Below are 21,820 nucleotides of genomic sequence, written 5' to 3' on the forward strand. Positions count from 1 at the left end.
CTCCCCAACAAAAAAGATTTATTATACTGGAAAAAATAGAGGTACTATCATCATAGAATATAGCTTCACAAAAGATTATACAATTCTAGTTATGCATTTCAATTCATTATCATAAAAAGAAGTCTAAGATAAGATACCTACAAGTTCAAATTAATGTGATTTGGTGAGACAAAGAAAGCTGTTGAAGTTTTCTTCTAAGTTATATTATCTCTGTAGATATGAAGCAGCTCTGGTATAAATAATTTTTCTTGCCTGTGTACAAAGCAAATACCACAGACCTCACAGCTTAGATACTCCATTGCTACGAGGCTCTGGCAATCACCATTAACTTAGCCCTGAACACAGAAACTACATACCCAATTTCCACAAGTTTCTCTACAACTTTGCTGACAAATGTCACCCAAATGAAGATTTTCATCAGCCCATGAAAATGTTTCTACAATTTTCCTTTTCTTCCTTCTTTAACATACTATTTCCATTAAAACAAAGTAGCTGTTATCATAATTTGTTCTTTCAACTCGCTGTCAGTATTCAGATTAAAAATTAGTACTGTATTAAAATAGATATTTGCTTTTAAAACTTAAGTAATAAACACGTTTAATACCAATAGATATACACGAGCCAGACTACATTAAGACAGAATTTTGACCTTTTGGTAGTGAAAAGAAAATGACCACCAGTCTTTTTTCAGCAGGAAAAAAAAAAAAACCCTACCTGTATCCATCATTACCAAAAAGAATCTACCCAGCATTTGGAAAGATTTATATGAACTTATTAAGCATGATCTAAGTCTACAGGCAAAAAAGGCTCAAATCCACAATATTTTCTTGATCTGCACCAGACTGATGTTCCACTAGCAAATGTTATACCCAGTTTTACACCTCAGCTGGTCTTCAGATCAACAACCAGCACAATAGGGGGAGCATATATAAACAGATATGGACAAAGAAGTTTTAATGGAGTCAGTTAGAGGATGCCCCTGTACTACTACAACTTGTTCAGCTACTATATATTTGTTCATTTGCTTACTTAAGACAAATGAAGTAGTTTACCATTCAGAGAGAGAGAGAATAGAAGAGAGAAAGAGAACAGAAAGGAGAGAGCAGTAAGATTATTTGCATTGGAAACTCTTGTACACATTTTCTGAAAACAAATTACTATTGCACAAGCAGCTGGCTGATGACAAGAAGTGAACAAAAGAGATAATTATATTGCTATAAAAAAAGGGATAGAACTGTAACATTTTACTAAAGACCACTTACAGTAAAAGCAGTCATTTTGAGAATTCATTACTATACTACCATTAAGCTTAAGAGCTCTGAAGCCCATTTTAAGATTTTTTTTTAGGTATTGAAAAAAAACCCTAACGTTAGACAGAATTTTGGTATTTAAGCACTTGTTAGGAGTTGAAAACTCAGAAAGAAAACTTAAGAATGGTCACATTTGAATGACTGCAACTTTTTATGAATTCACAATGCAACTGCCTACATCTTTTCTCAGTTAGGGAACCTTAAAAATACCTGTAACAGTTCTTGAGAATAAAGGGCAAAAGAGCAAGAACACACAAACAAGTAACATGCAGAAATATAAACAAACCAATCTACTAAATGTAACCTGCCTTGCCAGATCTTTCTAACTTATTGGAAAAATTGCTCTACTTAATATTGACAAAGAGATGTGTAAGTCAATACATTTGGAACAAGCGATATATTTTAATTTAAAAATGTTCAAACTGCAGCAATGAATCTATGCACTTGGCACATACAAATCAGAGGGGTTTGCTCGTTGGATACTTTTGACAAGATAAGATAGTATGTAAAGCTCAGACACAAGTAACAACAAAAAGCCAACTTTTTGAAAAATATACTAGCTAAAAACAGGAATGTGTTGAAATGAACTCTTATTACCATTGGCTTGAATTTATCTAATGAAGTCAAGGAAAGGACAGTATGGAAAAACGATCAAAACTCTCACGAGTTTGTTTTGCTATCTGCTCCACCTACTTGCTACTGACAAAGTTCAGACCGAGGCAGTTTTCAGTAAAATTAATTTCAGAAGGAGAAAAGAGAAAGAGGAAAAAAGCAGTTCTAAAAGTCCCAAGTGTAAGCAAAGACTCCTCAACTCTTTCTTATGGTATAATACTGCCCCCACACATTCTCCTCATGCTACTTCAAAACTACCTTGCTACCTTTCCTAATGGTAGTCTCTTAGAGGTACTAAGTTCAATAAACTTTCAGTAAAAATACACAAATCCAAACCCCATTATCTCAGTTTCACATTTTAACACGGACTAAAGTATGCCATACAGAGGGAAAAAAAAGCAGCTTTTTTTTTTAAATAAAAAACATACTATGGTAAAATTAGAGCCTCTTTTTAAGTCAGTAAAATATACCCTTAGCAAATTTGAAAATAAAAGCTTGGTAGGAAATCATTACTAAAAGGGGATGAGAGAGGAATCTATTAACTATGTATCAAAAGAGTAATTATTTGAGGAGAAGGAGCAGGCAAGCTGGTACAATCTTAAAAGGATCTTAAGTTAAAAAAAAGTGTTAATTAATACATTCCATAATAGTTATTTGTGATAGTCATTTTGTTTTCTTTATCACTGAAGGGTAATTTTGATAAAGGGAGACAAACCATTCTCAAAGAACAAAATCTGCAGAGATTATTTCAGTAATGAAATTATTAGTCTTAAATTTATAAAGTTATAATTGCTTATTTTAGAACAATGATGTCACCTTCATTACATACCACTTGTATAGACTAAAATTTTTCTTGGCAGCACTACTGCTCTTCTTTGTGTTTGCCCTATTTGCTACAGCCTAGCATATAATCAAAGTTTCTGCTGTTTCTGCAAATGAATTCATCAAGTTTATAGTAATTTGAAATTGGACTACAACTTTGATCATAACAAATTAGTGCTAATAAGGCCAACTGTTCATTCACCATGATGCTATGCTAAATTTGTGATGAATGGTAAAAGACTGATTATTATTTTCCTTGTAAGTACAGTAAGAGCCAGTAAGTACAGTTAGAACCAAGAGCCAGTACTAAATCATTCAAACTGGTTTTCAGCAACTGGGATCTTATAAAGAGTGAGAAAATGTTCCTCTTTTCTCTTTTCCTCCACTTCCTGTAAACACTGACCAGTTACATGTTCATTTCTAATAGCTAACCTCTATCTGAAGCTAAAATCTAAATACATAAATGGCTCCTGGAAAATGGTTGTGGATAATAAAATAAAAAGGTGTTTTAAGAACCGCCTCTAAACTCCACTGGAATGTGCAAACCCCCAAATATACTATTATAGTTATCAAGTCATAGTATTTCAGATTGCTGCAACTGCCCAGCAAGCAGACCTGGTATCCTTTAACATGACAGTGAGAAGTATATATCATGGTTGTTCTTTAAAAAGGTTTCTCATGTGGTATTTCAGGTTGAACAGAGGATTAAATAATCAAAGAATATTCACCATATTCTTGCCACTAAAAGTCAAAAATGCAAAACATCAAAAGTATGTTGAAAGCAACTGCACTGTCTTCCTGATTATTTGGGTTCTATCTTCAAAACCAGCTTTCTCTCCCAGCCTACGTACCCATCCCATAATAAAGTTTTTGCTGTACTTTGTGTAGTGGAAAAAACCCACCTCGCCTTTCCTGGTAAGCTGCCAGGAATTTTTATCCAAGTCTTAAGAATTTTCCACATTTCTGGTTACAATACTCCATCCCTTGCAATCCATGTAAATTCCTTCTGCTGGGATGACTGTCTTCGATTCGGTCTCTGGAAGCCCAGAGCTCATAATACTCCCAAGCAGCTATGGTAGCATGTTCAGCGTTGATGCACTGCCAAGAAAGGTTTGTTGCTTTTCAGTCTCTGCTGTTACCAGTCTTTAATGGCAATGTGCAAGTAAGAATTATGCTTACTGTGGTAAATAGATTTATTGAAATTACTACCAAACCCAGTACATGCAATGCTGGTACGGAAGGAAATGATGATTGTAAAGAATACTGACAAAAAGACCCAAAGAGAAAATGCCATGAAACGTTTGTGGGAAATGAGAATCCAGGAAACAATATATATGATAACAGAGCAGGTGGCCTTCCCTCTGTTTCCTCTTCCAGACCTGCCTCTGCAGTGATACTAAGTCATAGTCCAAGGCAGGACTGATACAAGACAGAAGGGTGGTTCTGGTTTATTTTTTGTCTTAAACAAGACAATTAAGCAAGACATTTTTAGCTCCTATTTGGACAACACATAACTCTTAACATTCTTACCAAATATAAGAAGCTTAATGGTGTGGGGTCATGTAATGTGTGCCTCCATGCAATGGGTTACAGAACAGGAAACAGAGCATGATGGAGGCTGTTGCCGGCAAGCTGGTACTTTACGCAGCATCTCTCTGAACACTTGCCTCTGCTAACATGCATATGTCCACTGAGTCCTAAGGAACTCTACACAGATTTTCTGTGGTTTCTGGAATTCATACATCTAAACGAGCTACAGAGAGGCCTAACTGGCCAAGTCTGACAATTCAGACAGAATGCCAGGGATGGGAAGAAAGCACAGCACCTCGCTAGAGACACAGGTGATACTGACAGCACAGCACCAAGAATCAGACTCCTAGAAATGAAAGCCTCAAGCACTGATTTGACAAGGCTATTCTTCACTGTTTTACAAGATAAATGTGTCATGACTTTAATTGTTTTTAGTAAATCTAAATAATACTTATTTAATAAAATACTTAAGCACAAAGAAACACTTTACATTTGTTTTTGGCAACACAGACTATCATTTGAATAACACATCAGCAAGAACAACCTTTTCTTTTACCATATCCTCACTTTAAAATTCCTTTATTTAATAAATATGCATCTTTCTGCTACATGCTCTACATCAAAGATCTTTCCTTGCTCTTCTTAAAGTCCATGCACTATAAACCCTATTCTGCGTCACCGATTTTAAATTTCATCTATAAAAGTCGTTTTACATATACTACAAATAACAATACATGCCCCAGTTTGGATATTAAAGCTGTAATTCAATTTCAAGGTTCTTCTGACAGTATTCCAGTATTACTCTTTTTTTCAAGATGCTACTTGAATCCTTTTCAGTAAATTCAAACTACCACAAATCAGTAGCATAAAAGCAGATATAGTGCATCAAGAACTTCACTAGGGCTTATTGCTATCCATTCAAACAGTACTGAGAAGTTGGTCCTATAGTATAACAACAAAAATTAACAAAAACAAATAGTTAAAATTAATTTAAAAGTTACTTGATTCCATGTTCATAATCCATACCCCATACATGTTCTTTATAACTTGCTATGTATTTTCTTCTTGCATTCCTATCAAATGGAAGGGAGGGTATTACTAGCTTATACAGAGATACAAAAACCCACAGACATGTAAATCCAGATTTACAGAGTGTAACTCCACCCAAGTCTCTGTTCCTTAGATTTTACTAGCTTTAATTGCTCAGAGCTACCTAACTAATAGACAATGCCAGGCTTGGACTGGATGAAATGGATGAAATTTAGTCTCCATGAATCTCAAAAGAGACTTACTCTTTCCTCTGTAAAGCATGAGATTGTATCAATACAGCCATTGCCAAAAAATTATACAACATACAATCACGTGAGGTATAGTGAGCGTATTTACTAAAACTATAGTTTTCTACACTGAAGAGAAATCATAGCTTTTTGAAAAGTTAATCAGTGTATTTCTCCTTGTTAGGAAGCAAACTGGCACCATAGAAGTAATTTGCATTGATTTCTTAAAGCATGATTAGTATTAGTAAGCTATGTACATTGCAAATAGGTGTTATCCAGGCACACAAGAGGTTTTTTTACCAGTTATGTACTCAGTTTTCAGTTCTAATTTTACCTTCTCCAAATCATTTTATTGAAGCAGTCTGCATAAGTAACCTTAGCAGTAGACAAATGGGTAAAAAACCCAACAAACCAACCCAACAATTTTGAACATAGCTCTTTACCATCCCCTCCATTTTCTCAAGTTTCTCTTTGCATTGCTGTAAGCATCTAGATATACAAAACCAAACCAAGGCTATCTACCCTGTATTGGGCACAGCTGGCAAGGTTTTGGCAGCTGGAGGGGGAGCTGCAGGGATGACCTGTGTAGGAAGAGGTCAGGGAATGCTCGGTGCCAGTCACAGTTGGCACCAGGCAGCTCTGTGATGGACAAAACAGACTCACCATGCCCCAAAATGGAACCAGAGGAGTCCCTAGTGCCTCTGCAAAAGAGCATTTAGGAATGGGAGATAAAAGCCAGAAGGAGACACACACAGGACCGCTTACTATTATATTGTTTGTTTGTTCTATAAAAGTCATTGTTCTACTTGTGCTTTCACAAAGTAATTTTTTAGTTTGGTTTTCTGAGAAAATGGAGATCTGCATAATTATCCACAACTTTTGACCTCCTAACACTCCCTCACTAGCTTTTAAGCTTATTAGCAAAATTCAGCTGGCTCTAAAAAGACAGATGTTTTACAAATAAGTTTGCATTTGTGACACCTAATGGGCAGAGGCACCCAAATCAGTGCCCTCACTCCAGGGAAACATCAGCACAACCTCAGTCAGCTCACACATGGAGCCTGGAAAAAAATCACATCATATTCTGCCCCTTTTCAAATTGGCAGTTAGGAGTTATGAGGATTGTACACACGTATGCATGTTTAAAGAGATATGTAAAGGCAACTGCAGGTATCATTGGGAACAGAGAAAAGACTGAAATCAGAAAAAAGGGAAGGGGGAGCTAAGGTTACTGCTGCTAAAGGATTTTGTAAAGCAGCAGCAGAACAAAATCCTTAAGAAACTAGAGTTCTTTGTGATGGTCAAGAAGAATTTTATTTGCTAACTGCATTTTATATATTGTCAACATGCAAACAGGCATTTTGTTAAACCTTCAATCTGTTGAAAACAGATGTTCAGAGTCTGCTATGTGAAATCTAACACAGTAAACATATGCACTTCAGTTTCTGAAAGTCCTAGAAGCAACACCCATGTTTCCAGCCCACAAAACCAAGTCAGTGCTTCCCAAAGGAAACAAAAATACATATGGAATTCAGAGACATCCACAGTCAGGAGAGCATAGCAATTGATTAATACCTGACTAAAACATCTCTTGGCCAGAGAAAGACATACAAAGATCACAAGCAAAGGACAGGTATAATTCATAGTTCTTAGGTCAACTTGCTTCACTAGAAAGAGACTAAACAAATTAAAACAAAGTACATGGCAAAACACAGGGACAATCTCAAAGAGGTTCTCCCCAATCTTAGCCTTCCACAACCAACCATCCTGCTGCATATGACAAAAACTCGTGGTCATGCCTGCCAAAAGAAAACTGCCTAACCTCATGTGTTTGACAGCTGTCAACTCAGCCATTGCTGCACAGTAAGTGAGACCCTGCAAAACTCTCAGGAGATTGTTAACCAGGTGTAATTGGTACTGAGAGAATTAATGAGGATTCCAGTTCTGGATTATCGCTTTTGCAAGAGAAGACTTAAAGTGCCTGGGGTTTGCCAGCCTTCTCCAAATTGTTCTTCAGAGACAAGTTCTGAAGTGTATACGTGCTGCTGCTCAAACAACAATAAGCAATACTTTTTTTTGTCAGGCCACACACCATCTAGATGATACTAAACGACATTGGACATGTGGATCAAAAGGACTGATCTATAACAAAGCACACAGCCACATAAACTTTAAGAATGGTGTACAAATCTAGACAAGAACCACCAGCTTCCTCGGAATGTTCAGTCAGAAGATGTGCCTTAAGGAAAGCACACAAAGCTTTAAAAGGTCTGCTCTCGGAGAATTTGTGGCAGGCATTTTGCCAAAGCACAGATCATTAATGGTTTCAATGATCTCCCCTTGGAGAGGGGGCTGCCAAGACAAATCCTCTTAGTTATACCAGAAAGGTTAAGTGAGGTCAAAATATCCCACCTCTCCCCAGCTGTGGGCACTTCACCAGTTTGATAATTTTGATAAAGAAATAAATGAATGCTTTAGGTGTTTACATTTAATTAGTTTGATGCCAGCAGAGTAGCAGAGTTTGTAATAACTGGTATTATACTTGGGTTTGTGTCTGCTTTGATTAGCTCTCTTAACAGCCGACCAGCACTGTCACCCTACTGAAATAATATATTTTGCGCAAGTCAAGGCCATTTGAGACCTCTGGGCTATGTGTACACTGACAGCATGGCTGGCCACTTTCAGCTCCTCCAGCAAGACAGTAAAAATAAAGGGGACACCAGATGTACCTGAATCTCCAGGCACTTTTCTGTTTCCGTTTAGGTTAAGGTAGACAAGAAAACATGTTTATTTTCTTCTGAAGGCATAAGAAACAGTTGCACTTGGTAACACACTTCAAAAGCCACAGACTGCATAGTGGACAATACCTCAAGGATATTATTTACCTTCCAAAGCAAAGTGCCTAAACATTCACCTGCTCTCTAAACATTTCTATTCACAGGAGGCAAGAATTAATCTCCTTTCAAGAGTAATACTTCCACAGTTGATCTTCATGGCAAAAGGCACAACTGCAAATCAAGTAGTATCATAACATTTAGTATCCTATCAAAATAGTTAGCCACAATGAGTACTGAGAGCTATTCATTCAAACACATTCTTCACAGTGCAATGTTCCCATTTAAATTGTTTTGAGATTAAGTTTCTTTGCCTTACTAATTTAAATGGAAGAACTGTAGAAGAAACACATCCAAAAGATATCCAGAATTTTCAAACATAAAAAAACACACGACTACATTAACTGAAAGGTCACCATTTTCTTTGAAAGAACCAGTAACAAACAGTACATCAATAGTCTGCAATAATCTTGGATAATTTTGCTGTCATTTTAGTGAAAGCTCTCTTGGAAATTAAAATATTTTCTACTCTCATCATGACTACATGGTAAACTGGCAGACTACAGATATAATTGATGCAATCTAACACAATACAGTAGTTTCACATCTCAACTTAGCATTAAAAGAACACTAAATGATTTAGGACCTACTTCTCTAAGATCCCACAACCTCTCAATATATTACCAGAACTAAAAGCACATAGTCATATTGAAGCTTTCCATGTTCATGAGGGATTTTGGGTCTGCTGCATTGTAAGACTGCTCATACCACTCACAGTAGTAACTCCCCTGAAATAAGCAAAACATGTAGAAACCCCGCTCCAGAGGGAGGAAAAAAAAACCACAACACCCAAACCAAAAAAACACACACCTTGGAAAACAAAACAATCAGATTGCTTTTTACAGAGCACCTTTCTCCACCCCATAACATTTAAAAGAAAGAGAAGACTATAATGGAACATCTGGACAACCACTGGTCACTACTAATGGGTTACATTGACTCTGCTTATGATCTGTCATTTTGTGTTGCTTTACTGTACACACATCTCAACTTTTTTTTATAGCAATTGTGCTTACTATATGACAGTCTTCTGATTTTGAAGAAAACACATTTGCACTGAAAAGATAGAACTCTCCATGTAACGTATGCACTTTCTGAAATAAAGAATCCTGGCAAACGGTAAAGTCTGAGAAAGGATAGTATGATGAAGTACACAGAAAATTATGTTTTGAAGTTAGAAAGATTTTACACAATGTTAAAATTACCGAGTTTTTCTAATTGATAATTGTTACTTCTCTGAGTTCATTTACAGCCTTGCATCAGTTTACTCCATTAAATATTCATTATACCAACTACACTTACTGATGCTTTGCTAGCTTCTTTCCTCTCATGCACTTCATTCAAGCACAGAAGAATGTGGCAAAAATAGTTACTCTTTCTACAGATCATGCATCCTCAGGCTATTGGTTGCAAATGCTCCTTTCAAAGGTAATTTCTTTCTGGATCTTGCCAATTATTAGTACTAGTTAAGCAATCTCCACTGCCCCATGGCAGTGACAAACACATATTTAACGCAATTAAAACAGACAACATATTTATAACATTTTGCTAAAGGACAAAATGAATGTACGATATCTCTGTTAGGTTCTTCCTCTAATTCTATGGCAGCTTAATCCGCCTTCCTTACATAGGCTACAGTCCTACAGAGTAAATACCTCAAAAGAAGAGACCTAAGGGGACTCTAGATACACTTATATAACTGCTGGAAACTCAACTTTGTTACAAGTGGTTTTGACTATTTTTGTAACACATGCTATTATAACTGGAAATAGAGCAGTACTGGGTAGTACCGATTTTGACATTTTAAAGAAATCTTTAGAAAATTCTTCAAGAGTAAGTTGGGTAAATACATGTATTATGACATATGTACTCCTTACTAAGTACTTCGAGTACTAGATTTGTATTCATACCCAATTAGAGTAAGGCTTAACAAACACATAACAGGATCATACTTCCATATAAAAATAAGAAATTAACTTTGAGAGACACAAACATATTGACACTATTTTTAGGCAGGTAAGACCTGTAATTAAAGCCTGATCTTTGCCTAAGAAAACATCTGTTTTCTTCACTGTGTAATTAGTAAAATTAATGAATTCCAATCCATCCACACAAATGATTTTTTTAACTCTGAAATCAATCACTTTAAAACCCAAGATGCTTTCAGCTACACAAATTTGCCAATAAGTGATAGTGTAGATCAAGTTCAAATTATTAATGTAATTTTCTTTGTAGTTATGTTTGAAACATTTTCTAGCCCTCTCCCTCTATTCTGCCAACATTGACATTAGTATTATAAACAAAACAGATCTGTGCATTAAGAAATTTGATATGGCTACATACTAGATTAAGTTTCTCATACATAATTGTTGTCAGAAAACCAACTAAAAGATCACATTGTTTAACTGGATCAGATCAGGAAATACCATTATTGGGAGATTTTTTTAAAAATTAAGACTATCCCTCTCTGACATATTTTATTATATACAGAGCAGAAAACTGCTGGACAGTGAACACAATTTCACAATGCAGATGAGATCAATCATTAGAGAAAGTGATGAAAAACTTTTTTAAATTTTCTTTTTTAAAAAATGTTACTTTTAAGAATGTGCAGTGGCAGATGGCCACACTTGAAGTTAATATTGGATAACTACACATACAACAAATAATAGGAAACATACTGTATGCTTTAGTGACCTCCTGTAGTATCATTGTCTTGTTGCTATAAAGCAATAACAAAAGGAGGCTTCTGTCATACCTTGTATGTCACAGCTGGTTTCTAATTCAAAAGGGAAATTCTGATTGTCCATACTAAAAATCTTTGGCCAAAACCTATGTATCTGTTCATGTGCTATAATTGTCTCAGTCTTCCTCTTTGAAGCAGGGAGATGTGCAGGAGAAAACCAGCTAACTATCTCATAAGTACTTGTTTTATGAATCTGGCCCTCAGTCAAGAAGTTGCAGTGAAAAGTCTTTTAATCACCTTCTGATCAGAATTTACTGGATTGTATCTAAGTTCAAGGGTATTAAAATGTGCAAAGGAGACCATGAAAAAATGGCTAGGTTATAGATTTTAACTTCTTAACTAGAAAATTGACTCAAAATAGATTTTCTAATTTACAATGAATCAAAAGAAAAAACATTAGACCATAGCAAAAGTGGCACAAATGTATCAAAAAGCAAATGAATAAACATTTGAAAAGATTTATTATTAGAAATTGTAATAAATTTTGGAAAGATGAATCGATTTTAGTTAAAAGGTATAACTGACAATTTATTGGGCGGGAAGATGCATTATTTTCCAATTGTTATCCACCTACAGTAAAACTGATTTGTGTCCTATTGTATTTTATGGAAAAGGAGAGAGCAACTTTCAGTGATTTAGATTAAATGTATTAATCATAACCAGGCACTGTGAACTATATATCTACTATTAAAGAAGATTTTTGACATTTAATTCTGTAGCAATATTTTGGCTCTGTACCACTCTTCCTAAATCCAATTCCTGCTACAGTTGGCAGATTTCTCCCTTTTAATTTTATGGGGCTTAAAGTAGCATTTAACCACCCATGCGGTAAATAATGCAGGATTAGAAATATTTAGTGTTTTGTTTCCCTTTGAAGAGTACTAATCCATCAACCCTCAAATATTTTTAAAACATTTTCCACATTCTAGTAATATTTAATGTACATAAGATGTTTTACTGAATCTTAAAGGAAGTTGTTTTCCTGAAACAAACAAACAAAAATATCACAAAGAAAAAAAGAAACCCTAAAGAAAATACACATATACTTCACTGATATAGAGGAATTCTTTTTATAAAGATACCAATTTGTGTAGAGAAAACTTTAATAAATCCTTCAGAGTTTTAAATCTTATATATGATGTGACTATTATATAGTTTATTCTCAATAACCTGACAAAGTGTAGTTTATGCAAAACCCTCTCATTTTTATGAAGTAATTTCCTATCTTTCCTTTAAGTACTATATTTTACTGCCTGGGAAAACTGCCTTATGGTAACTTCTGACAGGCAGTGTTATTAAAGTTATTCTAGGTACTGCAAATTGTCTTAAATTAACTTAGACCTACAACAATTATTAGATTTCAGGTTTTTAAAACACCCAAACAAAAGAGAGAAAGCAGTATGGCAACAGAAAACTCAATCGCCATATGCATGCTTTCTTTTTCAAAGCATAACAGCATGACATAAAACAGGAAAAAGGTTTATTTTTCTCCAGTTTGACTATATTCTATACAGAATAAAAATGCAGTGTACTGTAAACCTACTGTATCTATCTGTTCAGGTATTTGTAAAATAAATGTTTTAGAACTAGTGAATTTCACAAGTGTTGAAAAAAAATTAAATACATCTACAGCAGGACAGTTGTAAGAGTTTGCCCATCAGCTAGCAGTAAGAAAACTGAAAATTGTTTATTTAGGCAGTCATCATCTGAACTGAGGACAAATTTCTTCTTGACCTTTAAAACCATAATCTACAGGAGTGCTAAGTCAAAGTTGAGACACAACAGAATAAGAAAGTTATTCTCATACTTGTGAATGCAGGTTTTAAAATCACCTGTCAAACAAGGGACTACCTAAAGTTAATATTGAGAAGAGGAAAAACAAACCACAAGAAAAATCGGATCATCACAGGCAAGTAAGACTTTGTTGAATCAAATTGTAAGGGGCTGAGTGGAACAGATTTTGAACAGTTATCAAAACTGTTGGACTGAAAGGGTTCACTTGATCAGTTATAATGGGTTACGCTTCAATTGGAAAAGAAACTAAAAAAAAGCAGCTGTTGTATCCTAATTGAAGGGACAGTAATTAAAAGACAAGGACCAACAGTCTCTTGAACCACTCCAGTTGGAAATGCTGATGTTAACAAACCTTTTCTTGTTGTCCTCTTCATTCTGATATACGATACATAATTTGGTTATTGGACAAATGGTTTGAATACACACAAAACAAAGATCACTATGCTTTTGAAAAGTTCATACCAACATTATATTTAGGGTTTTCAACAACATCAACAGACAACTAAACAGAGGAGCTTCAAATTTTCCTGTGACTCACTTCAAAACTCACAGTATTATTATTTTACTGATTACCTTCAGGAAACGACCTTTCAGTTCTATGATTGATTGTTACCATTTACTTAAAATTAGCATTGCAATTTCTGATATTGGACAAACATGTTTAAGAAAGTATTCACTTCTGCAACTCATTCAATTTGAGGATCTCTCAGAAATACATTTTTACTTGCTGTAAAAAACAGATGACAATTATCAGAAGAGGCAGTCCCTGAGAAGTTTTGAGTACTTTACTCCCTCCCCAAAATTACACTGTCAATATGCACATTTGATTTTCCTATTTCAGGAAACAAAATGGTAGCAAACATGTCATTTTCCAGCTAAGTCACAGCTAAGTTAGACTACAACCACCATGGTTCGATCCACTTCTTTATGGTTATTTTTAACAGGTTATAGAACATTGCCTTTACATCTGACTAACTAAAGTCAGAGCAATCAAACAGAATGGCAGAGGAGTACCTCTTCATTCCCATATTACATCTCACATTACAAAAGCAGCAGAATAATTTTCTTGGGCGATTCAATTTCAACACAACGCATCATGTGTGTTTGCTACTTTATTTTCTGTGCTGCATTTTGAAGATATTTGATATATGCGTCTCCATGACAAATTGCTGGAGAGGACACTAAAGATCCAGTTTAATTCACTATTTTTACAGCTGCCTCTTACTCTGGGTACAAGCCATATGAACTCAGACTGTATATATTAAAAAACCCCAACATTTTAAGTTGCAGTTTGTATTTTTGCTTTTGTTATAAATCAAACAAGATTAAAGCATTATAATTCCTCATCTTTGCCTTATAGGAATGATTTGAAAGATAAGCTGCTAAATGATATTGATCACTTTTCAGACAAGAATTTTTTTAAATACGTATTACATAAAGTAAAGCTAGAACAGAGTTAGTGAACAAAACAAACGAGTGCATTTGAGTATAAATTGTGTATCTTGGAACAAATCTAGAAGGTCACTATTAATAGGATTAATCTAGATTAATCTTATTCTCCCACACCACCTATTCTAGGCAAAAAGACAAAGTTGCCTATGGAGTGGAAAACCTACTCATGTGAGGGAGTTGTTATGGTTTGAATTAGCAAAAAAACTTTCAACAGTTTAGGAGTTGTATCTGATCTTGTACTTGCTTTCAGTTAAAAAAATGCTAAACAATGTGTTAGCTGAAATCACTGTCATGATTTACTTGACATCTATGATATTACTACAGCATAAATAAGATGTTGCTCATCAGGTAAGCCACACTATCTGTGCATACATTCGTTGACTGTTACACATATGATTTTTTGTCTGTTCTCAGCATTAAATGATCAGTTCCCCCATCAAGCTCAATACAAGGAAATATAACTCTTGACTCTGGATACAAGATGCTGTTATCTTACCATTCTTCAAAACACTGCTATTGAAGCATTAAAAAGTTTTCTAGAAGAGACATAACTGAGTGAAATTTTTGCAGAAGAGATACTAAAACCAATTACATTTAAAGACAAATTCTTTCCATTAGAATTGCACTAAAACATAAAACAAAGAACCAATATGGACTTAGGAAGTCAGAACAAGCAAATTCCAAATGTCTGCAGAAGAAAAACTTCATGCAGCCAGACACCAGAAAGGGGGATTTCATTGTGATAAGCAGCAGAAAACAAAAGGAATAATTATGCTGCTTTATATTTTGAAGTCCAAGGTTTTTAAAATCATTATTATCTGTAAGGAGTGCTGTAAAACTGTATTAAATGTGTTTCCAAGACAGACACTGAAGAATAACTGAAGAATAAAAGGGGTATCATTATACTACTTGCCCTCATTTAAAAGTAAACTTAAGTGAAAGTGTAGATGACTATCATTTAAGTCATTGGGTTAAGGTGGATTACAAGGAATACTGCTCAGACTAACAGTTCATAGCACTTGTCACCACGAATAAACCACAAGATGCATTTAAAAATAAGCAGCACATTTGGCATTTCTGAGACTAATGCTGGAGGGCAACTATTTTGCTGAAGTGGGATGCTGTTTTTGACACTATACTTGAAGTGAGAGTCCAAGAAAAGAGACTAAGTCACCACATTCACTTTAGCTAGACAGAAGTTAATCGTTGATATTTTAAAGGTATGCTTTGATCTTCACAGCAGGTGAAATATACCACCAAAAACCATTGTGAGCTCTGTTGCACAGAGTATCTGTTTCAGTAATTATACCTATGAGATATTTTCATTTTGTTGATAAAGTACAATTTTACCTCTAAGAGCTATTAACTGCCTAATGCATTTAAACTATTTTCTTTCTTCATAGGCATACATTTTGTGAGAATGAAACTATGACACAATTCAGGACTATATACTCTAATTTATAAGATCAGTGATACAGAAGAACAGAACAAAACAAACATATGCTCACCATCACCAGTTAGGGCCTTTACAACTACTACAAACCAGCTGAGGATTTCTCTAGCTATTTTAATTATGGCAGGGGGTTTTTACACTTAGGTAACAGAACTAATAACAAAACTGACCAACCTTAGATTTGTTGATATTTGAGTTACCTGTAACTCGTTTTTGGCTACTGAACTGCAGCTTCAAATGAGACAGAAATGCTCTGGTATTATTTGTGCCTGTTTACTGGTTTGATGACATCAAGATGATCATAGATTTTTATTAGACAATTACAAGTGACACAAAAATCACTGTCTTAAAACAAACACAGGTTGTAAGGCAGACCTTATTAAACCATTCAGATCTCAAAGAATAGGTAGAATTCAAAATACTTGATAACAACGACAACTTTACTGACAGAACCGATCTACTAATTCTAGTGCTCTGCTCTGAACAATCACAATATTTATCTGTGCCTTAAGTATGGATACCACCATTGGCACTGACAGTGACAGGAACCATTTTGAGAAACACTGACCTGCTATGAAACATGGTACAGGTGTAATTATGATTCTTTTGATGAGCAAGTATTCTAAGTTATTACTAAAGTCACTAAGAAGCTTTTCTCTTCCAACAGGTGCTTACCATGGCAAGTGGAACAAATTATTATTAACCTTGCATGGTATAAGTGATAGCTTCCACAAAATTAATTTGTAGAAAAAAAGAACCTCTTACTATGTGAAATACATAGCAGGTTTAAGAACAGTAAGCAGTTACCCAAAAAAACATTAGATACATGAAGTTAAGAGCATTACAGATAAATCAACATCATCCCCAACATTTACAACCCATTGTCTGGAAAACCGTATCTGCAGGAAGCACACGAGTACAGGAAACCACCCTCTCCAAGGAAGTTTCCCCCTCTACCCTATGTTGAAAACTAAGGTACTGAGTTAACTAAAGTGAGGATTAAAAGAGCATGACTTATTTACTAAATTTATATCTGCTTATGCAAAATGTGAGACAATTACAAACAATGGAAAATTTAAAAAAATAAAAGGAAAAGCACAGCAAGAAATGCTTTAAATAGCTGAAAATATTTTTGATGACAGGAAATCTTAATCAAATCCCCATTATAAAAAAAGAAAAGCCCTTACCCTCCTACCTACTTAAAGGAAAATTCATTCACAGTTTTAGCAGCGTAGGTTTTCAAAATATCATCCTCTGACAGAGGCTTAATATTCGTGATCTTCAACAAGTGAAAGTCTGGAATCCAACAAGAGTTTAGTTTTGTTATCTGACATCATCTAATACCACTCACATTTCCACAGAGCTTGACACAGACACTATCACTCCAAATGACAAAAGTCATTAACTGAAGAAAATAATTAAAACCCCACAGATAAGTTATTTCATGCACCTCACTGAAACCAAACCATGTTTTATCCAACTGTATGCCACACATCCAGTGCAAAAGAATTCTCCACAACACCAAATCAACTTTAACTTGAGAAGCAGTGTTTTTCCAAAAGTTGCAGAGCATTCATAAAGAGCCTTCTGACAAACACTGTAAAAACAACACCCAACTTACTCTTTAAGGAAACATTCCTTAGATCTGTAAGAAGGTATCTTTTCTAATACCATTTCACTCAATTTCAGAAATATTTTGAGAAGAAAAAAAAATTTCCTGAGAATACCTGGCTGCTTCTGCAGTTAGAAACAATTTAGAAGCAGTAATGTTTGATTTGATTTTACATTTTGAAAGTAGTTAACAAAAAGCATGAGTGCTCAGTACATCTCTTTTCTTCACATCAATAGAATAGTAGTTAACTGACAACAATTTTTTTGAGAAAAGTTCTTTTATCTTCAAACTTTTGAAAGAGTCAGAGCATCTGATAGAAATGCCCAGACACCTTCAGATAACACATCTTGGAAATGTAGCTTTCATTCTTTACCTACTTTTTGAGTAATTACAACTATGAATAGTCAAGATCAACAGTACATCTGTGCAAAAAGAAAAAAAAACCTAGGAAAACAAGACTTAGAATAGGTTGTCTTTAATATCATGAAATCAAAACCCATGACATAAGGGTCATAAATAGAAAATTGGCAGAGTCGAAAGAAAGCATCCTGTTTATTGGCCAGGTTTTTTTGCACCTTAGCCCAATGAAATCACTTCCCAGCTTACAGCCCAGACAGTGAATCCAGGCAGGCAGAGACAACACGTGAGTCCTCACACAAAACCCTACAATCTCTCTCCCTGTCTCAGGAAAGTAACTATATTTAGAACCACACAAGGAACAGCTAAGACGGTAGCACTGATTTTTTTAAAACCTTCATTTATTTGTATGGAGGAGTTGTGAACAAAAGTGAAATTTTTCAGTCATTGAGTACTAAGTTGGGCAAAACATTTTGAAAGAAACAAAAGTAGTCATGTTCTATTTTCACTAACTATAATCAGCTTTTATTTTCTTTAATTAGGGCTTTTGTGATCTCCCCAGGAATCTGAGAAAAGCATGGCGGTCTTAATCATTGAAGATAAAGAGTTCATCTAGCATTCTACATCATAGAAATGAACCTGCACATTTCCAATGCATCTAATGTTAGATTTCTGATTTTATTCTGCTAAATACCAAAGTTTCACATGTAATTTGTTGGGAATGACAGAGATATAGTACTAGATAAATGATATGCAAGTCTATAAACACATATAGAAAGACAACTAGATGAAAAAAGCGTTCCTTCTAAGAAATCAGTATTTCCTTCATATAACATTACTTCTAAATTGTGGAACTTTTGCTTAACATGAAAGCATGTGGGGAGTGGGAATAGTTGATCAGGTCATATATAACTGCAGAATTCAACCAAGCACAGTAAGATTTCATGCAATATACATTATTAAAAGAGTATATTAGTTATTGGTACAGTATGAAGGTACCTGTATGATATTTCTGATTACAATTACAAAGTTGCTACTAGCAGCTTGACACAGGCGGGATCAAAAGCATAGTGTATCAGAAAAGCACGTTTTTCTATTTGTTTCCAAATAAAGTTCTGTTACAAATGATGCTGCCACAAAACAAAGCAATGAAGACATGAAAAGCCAGCACTATAGTTGCATGCCAAAATATATGCCTGACAAACCTTTTAATTATAGATTCCATAAAAAGTGTGCCTATCTTAAGTAAACTGAACAATCCAAAGAATATAAGCTAGTTGTGATGAATTTTTTTTTTATTTTCTCGCTCAGCTTTTTCAGTTGTCACCTGCTGTATGACAACTCATTCAACCTTCACACTGGATTAGGCAAGGATTTTCATAGTATTTGCATACTTCTCTCTTGCTCGTCCAGTGTTGTATGACCATTAAAAAAGCATTTTGACTTAAAGGCAGTACACTTGATGACAAAAAGACCCATGTGTTTGTTCAAATTAAGCATCTCATCAATGAAATGCAGGAAAAGCATCTGGACAGAATCCGAGTGCCAGCTGTGGCTACTTCAAATTAAAGTTCACTAACTGGTCCATAAAGAGCAGCACTCTTCCTCTGATTCTCAGCTCCCACCACTTCTAGAAACCATGGTGTGAAAACGACGTAAGCTGGCACCTTCCTCCGTACATAGCAAATAATAATCACACTCTTAGCCTGATGTTTCTCTAACAAGAAAACACCCAAACAGTTGGGCATTAAACACTTTTTGACAGAGGATGAGGATATATCAAGGTATTATAGCTATTCATTCTGCATTCCCTAAACCAGTAACCTCTTCCAAGGCTTTGCTAGCTGCTATAATAGTGAACCTTCAACTAAACTTTCCAAAAAAATTTAAACACACATTAACCGTGTGCAAAGGGCTAACCATAAGCTCTCATTCCCTAGATACAAACTACACATCCTTAGATTGAATACAGGATATAATGTGTGCCTTTTAGGTAGTGCAGCTCAGTAGGAAACTCCATTTTTTACTTAGTCTCCCTTTAAAGTCTGTGTAAAAGCAGTGATACAGACATCATACTCCTTGCTGTTAAAAAAGAAACAAGTCACACCACAACTCTGTTCAATGAGTTGAGTCTGCAGTGTTCTTTCCTCAGGATATCAATCTTTCTAAAAGCATTCTTGCTCTTCACTGTTACTATCTAATAGCAGTAATTACTCCTTGTTCTGTGTTATCAGATGTCACAGGTATTAAATGACTTTTTTTTGTCATTGGATTGAAGTATCTAAAAAAGATTTTCTTTAAGCAGCAATCACTGACAAAAGGAAGCACATGAGCTCTGGCTTATATAGCTACTTTTGCAAAGATAGATGTAGCAGATGTGCCCACAAACATAAATAGTCATTAAGAAGGTCAGAAAACTGCATCTGAAGAGCCAACTGCACATCCATTCTATATATGCACTCCTGCCTAAACATAGTGGCATAGAAGGTGCATTCACATGTCAACTTTGTTTCACAACACTATGTAAATGATATATTTAATAACAGGAGGTAACAGAATTATCAGTCTTCAGTAGATGGGCTTGCATTTTTGTTATAAAGGGAACTACAATACCATTTTTATATCACGACTGGAACACAAAATGGGCTCCTAAGGACAATCTAGAAAGCGTAGCAGAAAATAAACATTAGGATTTTTTTATTATATATATGCATTCACAGTATATCTTCATCAATTCAAATTTAATCACCTTTTTACAATTTAGAGGAAAAGGCAGTTTTTAGGGTAGTTAAGCCATGTATCATCAATACCATGAAGCTAACCTATCAGTTATAATAGCTCCTATAAAATACCAGAATGAAATTGCAATAAGCCTAGAAAATGGGCTACAAATCCCAGATATGCTCAAGCAAGCACTGAACCAAAAATAAAAATAGGTAGATAGGAAACCAAGAATTAGATAGCATTCAGCTAATTCACGACCACTAACAGCAGAGATCACAGGCCAAGGTTTTAAAGCATCTTATTCAGCTCCAAATGGCAATTATTGGACAGGGACTTCAATTTTAAAAACCTTCTGTCTTCAAAACGAGTTAAATTTCTAACAGTTCCTTTCTATTCTCTCCAAATACAATAGCTCTTACATTTATCAGAAGCACCTTATTTTGTTTAGGCAAATTAATATTTGAAATCATTTAATGTCTCAAATAATAAAGAACATCAATATTGCAGTATTTATCATGCTGGGATATGTTTTTATACATTGATAAAGAGTCTCCCACATTCTCCTTCTCTTCCAAACACTACTCTGATAAGAAAGGAATAGACTGCACTGCAATAAACACATTTTTACATTTTAATTTAAAAAGTCAAGTCTCTCTTCTCCTCATGCCCTCCTTCATAGAACTAATTCTTAAAAAATTCTTTAGAATCTTATTTTAGAAAAAAGCTATGGGAAAATCCAATTATTAGATTGTACAAAAATGCAAGGACATTTGGATTTTTTTCCTTCATTTATAAACATTGCTCCCAGAGCTGAAGGCACTAATAACACTCAAACATTTCTCACTTGTAGTCACAGCCTTAGAATAGACTCAGTCCAGAGGAATGCATGATGTCTGACAGGTGCATTGCTAACTTGCTTTAAATTTTTTGTATATACCCTTTCCTCTGACCACACAGAAGTCAACCAAACAAAAGAGAGTAAGGACAGATATTTTCCAAGGCAAGGTTTTGGGAGAAAAAAAAAAAGAAGTCAGAGTTGTGCCACAACCCATCCTAGAATGCTTTTCCCATCAGAAAAACTTAAAATTATTTTGGTTCGATTTTCATTGTAAGATGAGAGAAACATGTTTTCATATAGACACAAGATATATACTGAAAATGTTAAATAACACCCGTCCTCCCAAATCTTTTCCTTCACTCAGTTCAAAATAAGTACTGAGAAACAGTATCACACTCT

The 21,820-nt window shown here is 34.9% G+C and overlaps 1 protein-coding gene across 1 annotated transcript in view; it reads right to left on the minus strand.

Annotated features, from left to right (window-relative positions):
• GPATCH2 (G patch domain containing 2) overlaps nucleotides 1-21,820 on the minus strand; it is an 81,862-nt gene that overhangs the window by 44,328 nt on the left and 15,714 nt on the right. The window lies entirely within an intron of this gene.

This window comes from Cariama cristata, unplaced genomic scaffold (genome assembly GCF_000690535.1).
Source record: "Cariama cristata isolate BGI_N322 unplaced genomic scaffold, ASM69053v1 scaffold14313, whole genome shotgun sequence".
Taxonomy (NCBI): Eukaryota; Metazoa; Chordata; class Aves; order Cariamiformes; family Cariamidae; genus Cariama; species Cariama cristata.